Genomic DNA, 5338 nt, shown 5'->3' on the forward strand with positions numbered 1-5338 from the left:
GAGCCCAAAACTTGGGCAACATCCTAATATGGTGAGAGGAGTCATTTGTGAGTTTTGAGTGAAATCCAATCGCTAGAAGTATGGAATACACCAACCACTCCAATTAAGAACGAACTGCCGTTGAACTTGAATTGTCCAATTTTTCACACCTATTCATTTCGAATCGAGCCCCAAACTGGGGCAACATCATAATATGGTGAGAGGAGTCATTTGGTGAGTTTTGAGTGAAATCCAATCGCTAGAAATATGGAATACACCAACCACTCCGATTAGGAACGAACTTCCGTTGAACTTGAATTGTCCAATTTCACACACCTATTGATTTCGGATCGAGCCCAAAACTTGGGCAACATCATAATATGGTGGGAGGAGTCATTTGGTTAGTTTTGAGTGAAATCCAATCGCTAGAAGTATGGAATACACCAACCACTCCAATTAGGAACGAACTGCCGTTGAACTTGAATTGTCCAATTTGGAACACCTATTGATTTTGGATCGAGCCCAAAACTTGGGCAACATCATAATATGGTGGGAGGAGTCATTTGGTTAGTTTTCAGTGAAATCCAATCGCTGGAAGTATGGAATACACCAACCACTCCAATTAGGAGCGAACTGCCGTTGAATTCTAATTGTCAAATTTGGAAGACCTATTGATTTCGGATCGAGCCCAAAACTTGGGCAACAACATAATATGGTGGGAGGAGTCATTTGGTGAGTTTTGAGTGAAATCCAATCGCTTGAAGTGTGGAATACACCAACCACTGCAAGTAGGAACGAACTGCCGTCGAACTGGAATTGTCCAATTTCTCACACCTATTGATTTCAGATCGAGCCCCAAACTTGGGCAACATCATAATATGGTGGGAGGAGTCGTTTGGTGAGTTTTGAGTGAAATCCAATCGCTAGAAGTATGGAATACACCAACCACTCCAATTGGGAATGAACTGCCGTTGAACTTGAATTGTCCAATTTCTCACACCTATTGATTTCGGATCGAGCCCAAAACTTGGGCAACATCATAATATGGTGGGAGGAGTCATTTGGTGAGTTTTGAGTGAAATCCAATCGCTAGAAGTATGGAATACACCAACCACTCCAATTAGGAATGAACTGCCGTTGAACTTGAATTGTCCAATTTCTCACACCTATTGATTTCGGATCGAGCCCAAAACTTGGGCAACATCATAATATCGTGGGAGGAGTCATTTGGTTAGTTTTGAGTGAAATCCAATCGCTAGAAGTATGGAATACACCAACCACTCCAATTAGGAACGAACTGCCGTTGAACTTGAATTGTCCAATTTCTCACACCTATTGATTTCGGATCGAGCCCAAAACTTGGGCAACATCATAATATGGTGGGAGGAATCATTTGGTGAGTTTTGAGTGAAATCCAATCGCTAGAAGTATGGAATACACCAACCACTCCAATTAGTAACGAACTGCCGTTGAACTTGAATTGTCCAATTTGGAACACCTATTGATTTCGGATCGAGCCCAAAAGTTGGGCAACATCATAATATCGTGGGAGGAGTAATTTGGTTAGTTTTGAGTGAAATCCAATCGCTAGAAGTATGGAATACACCAACCACTCCAATTAGGAACGAACTGCCGCTGAACTCTAATTGTCAAATTCGGAAGACCTATTGATTTCGGATCGAGCCCAAAACTTGGGCAACAACATAATATGGTGGGCGGAGTGATCGGTTCATAATTGTATATTATTTTGTACCCTTCTAGCTTATGATTTGGTTATGTTATTGAGTTAAACTTGTGCTTTTAATCCGTTTTCTGTTTTGATAAGTCCATAATTTCGTACACTTGCTTGCCTTCTTTACTTAGTGATTTTGCTTAGTTTCTCTTTATTTTGAGTCACTTACCTCTGTTTGTGTGTTTTGTAGGTTAAGATAGCAAGAGATCACATTTGATGCAATCCATGCATGTTAAGGGCTGATTGGGATAAGAGCAAGAGCTTAAAGACAAAACCAAAGTTGGGCCACACTTCTTGTCAGTCCAGTTTCGTAAGTCACCTTGAAGGTCTCATTTCAGCAATCTGCACAAATTGGATGAGGAGACATTCTTCATAGAAGTTGTTCAATTGGGTGTCTAGTATAACATATCCAAAATTCAGCCCAATTGAACATATGTGGAGTCCTTAGCCCGTCCAACACTGAACCATGCTCAGGAGGATTTGCAGCTGCCAGCTTTGAGCCTTGTCTCCTCCTTTGAGCCATGTGCCTCACCCATGCTGCAACTGACTTTGGATCCAACATAATGAGTGAAGTGGGGAGGCATTCCAGCTATGAAATTCTAAAGGATCAAGTTGGTACATGCTGGAGTTATTATAGAGAAAGCATGTGCATGCATGTAAAGCATAAATGAAATGAAGTCAATTCCAGTCTCTGTTCGGCAGCCAAATTGCAAGGCCAAAAACGCATACTTTTACTGCTCCGATGGGAATACGTTCTTCATAGAAGTTGTTCCAATGGGTGTCTACTATAACATATCCAAATTTGAGCCCCATTGGATAAGGTTTGAAACCTCTGGCCTTCCTACACCAAGTCTGGTTCAGAAGACTCGTTTTTGTTCAACAACCAAAAGAAGACCACATGGGTTGGCAGCAAAAGGCAGCCACAATTGATCACCTTTGATCCCATGTGAAGAAAGCTTGAGGTGCAGCAAAAGAAGGATGGGATGGGATTGATTCCAACCACACTAACATAGACAAGATGAAGTGGGAGTTATGGGTTGTATTAAATGAGGAATGGTGGTGTTGGATTTCATCATGATGTTCCTCCCTCTTAGCCCTATAAATAGAGGAGTCTTCAAGCTACAAAATTCACTTCAGCCATCCTCCACACTTCCATCATCCAGAAATCATCCTCATACATTCCCACAACCCCAAACACTCAAGCAATCAACCCAATACTCTAAACTGCCCCAAAATCACCAAAACAGCTCCAGAAAACCTCCCTTCCATTTCCCTACGAATTTCCTCTTTCTCAGCCATCACCACTCACTCAAGCTCATCTCAAATCACCTCCATATCCTTCATACATCCTTCTAGACGTGGAGAAGCTCTTGGAGAAGCATTGGACACTACAAGAACTTCAGAAAAGGGTTTTTCTACTCTTATGGCATTCATTATGTTTTCCCATTTCTATTTTAGTTTCTTTTCCATTATGAGTAGCTAAATCCATAACTAGGGCTTCGATGTAACCTAACATGAATATTCTGGGTTTATAAGTTTGGAGTTTCAAGTTTGATTCATGATTCATGTTCTTATTCATTATGCTTATAAGTTAACATGCTTGTTTGAATGATTGATCACCATTAGAACTTGTTTGTTAACTATCTTGGTTTGAATTAAGAGTAGACACCATGCTTTAATTCGAATTGAACTATGAATAGGAAAAGTATGTATGGACATTCGACAACAGGGATTAGATACATGCTTGGTTGTTTAAATTGTTCTTCTATGCTTAATGGGTTCCTAATGCTTAATTTTAGGTTAGACAACAAATGATCAAATTAGGGAATTAGGAACACAAGGTTAGGACCAAACACCATGGCCTAATCATACTTTAGCTAGAATCAATCTTTGAATCTGAATTAGACTTGTTACTTGACTCCATATAACCCAGAATTGAATTGTTATGGTGATTCGAATGCCCTAGTCTCCAAATCTGTTTTCCAACTCTTAAAACCACTCTTTGTTACACTTGTTTATTTGCTTTCATTTGCAATTTCAGTTTGCTCACTTCCTTTCACAATCACAATCACTCTCACTTTAATTTCTGTTTTAGACTTAACTTCCTAACTTCTTGAATTCGGTAATCTACGTACATAACTAATTTGAACTTCTCAGTCTTCGTGGGTACGACCTCGTACTTGTCTTGCTATATTACTAATTGCCCCGTACAATTGCGAGTTAACATAATAATTAACAACAAATTTTGGCGCCGTTGCCGGGGACTGAACGAAAGTTCTTCCCTGGTTATGTGCCCAAGGTTACCCTATTCTTTTTAGTGTTTCTAATTAATCTAATTTTCTGTTTCAGGTAGTTTATGTCTAAAAGACCGTTCCTTGAACAAGTGAGGTCTTCGTTCCAACGCTCCAGATCTTTGAACGCGGGACCATCGTTGCAACCCAACCGGGTGATCTCTGAAGTTCATAATCGTCTAGAAAGAGAGTTGTCAACTGCAAAAGAGCAAGCTCTTGCCACATTTACAAGTATTGTTCTCCACACTGAACTTCCTGGTTCTTCACCTTCAAATTCGGAAGCAAGTTCAGACCAAGAAGAAGAAGAAGAGATGGCTGCCAATGAGTTCATGGGAGAACTTGATATCCCAACAATTCCAGCATCTCCTTCAAGCATTTTGCTGCCCACTGTAGCTCGAAATTATGAGCTTAAATCTTCTCATCTTAATATGCTGCCTTCCTTTTATGGTTCACCTAATGAAGATCCATTAACTCATATAAAGGATATTTTTAATGTTGTGAGTTCTTTTCCCTTGACAGGTGTGACAGAAGATCAACTTCGAATGAGAGTGTTTCCATACACTTTGAAGGATAAGGCGAAATATTGGTTGAATTCTTTGAAGCCTGGTTCACTCACTACATGGGCTGCCATTCAAAAGAAGTTCTTGGAGAAATACTTCTCCACGCAAAAGACCGACATGCTTAGGGATAAGATCTTGTTATTTGCACAGCAAGATGATGAATCGTTTTGTGAAGCATGCGAGAGATTCAATGGGCTGCTCAACCAATGTCCTCATCATGGGATTCCATTGAAGCTTCAAATGCGTATGTTTTATAAAGGACTAACCCCTTCTAGTCATAATATAGTCACCAATCGATCCGAAATCAATAGGTGTAAGAAATTGGACAATTCAAGTTCAACGGCAGTTCGTTCCAAATTGGAGTGGTTGGTGTATTCCGTCCTTCTAGCAATTGGATTTCCCTCAAAACACACCAAATGACTCCTCCCACCATATTATGATGTTGCCCAAGTTTTGGGCTCGATCTGAAATCACTAGGTGTAAGAAATTGGACAGTTCCAGTTCAACGGCCGTTCGTTCCAAATTGGAGTGGTTGGGGTAATTCATAGTTCTTTGGATTGGATTTCACTCAAAACACACCAAATGACTCCTCCCACCATATTATGATATTGCCCAAGTTTTGGGCTCGATCCGAAATCAATAGGTGTAAGAATTTGACAATTCAAGTTCATAGGCAGTTCGTTTCAAATTGGAGTGGTTGGGGAAATTCATAGTTCTAGGGATTGGATTTCACTCAAAACACACCAAATGACACCTCCCACCACATTATGCTATTG

At 40.2% G+C, this 5338-nt stretch overlaps 1 non-coding gene across 1 annotated transcript; it reads right to left on the reverse strand.

Annotated features, from left to right (window-relative positions):
• Positions 1–4679: 4679 nt before the first annotated feature.
• On the reverse strand, positions 4680–4786 carry LOC148293057 (small nucleolar RNA R71). Its single transcript, XR_015825913.1, has one exon. It is a non-coding gene; the product is annotated as a small nucleolar RNA R71 (small nucleolar RNA).
• Between the last annotated feature and the right edge of the window lie 552 nt (positions 4787–5338).

The sequence above is a fragment of the Prunus avium genome, chromosome 7, assembly GCF_965620075.1.
Source record: "Prunus avium chromosome 7, drPruAviu1.hap1.1, whole genome shotgun sequence".
NCBI lineage: Eukaryota > Viridiplantae > Streptophyta > Magnoliopsida > Rosales > Rosaceae > Prunus > Prunus avium.